Source organism: Lytechinus pictus, chromosome 6, assembly GCF_037042905.1.
Source record: "Lytechinus pictus isolate F3 Inbred chromosome 6, Lp3.0, whole genome shotgun sequence".
In the NCBI taxonomy this organism is placed as follows: Eukaryota; Metazoa; Echinodermata; class Echinoidea; order Temnopleuroida; family Toxopneustidae; genus Lytechinus; species Lytechinus pictus.
Genome location: NC_087250.1, coordinates 4405390 through 4405670, shown reverse-complemented (window position 1 = coordinate 4405670; position 281 = coordinate 4405390).

The following is a 281-nucleotide window of genomic DNA, read 5'->3' as shown; positions in this document are numbered from 1 at the left end:
AATTCGAGCGGGGATTCCCCAATGCAATGATGCAATGCGTCATCTACAGAGCTGCAGTGGTGGCCAAGTCGAAGGTCCAATTACTAATAGTCAGTTTCACTATGTAATTTCGCCGGATTTTTTTTTGTATTGAAAACTATACATTTTTTGGAACCTTTATTGTATAATGAATCAAAATAACAATGTTTTCATTTGCACCGACCCCCTATATGGCCGCCATCTTGGATTTTTCAAAATGGCCGCCGTGAACGGGGCTTTCAGCATTATCTCGGCTTCTAAAT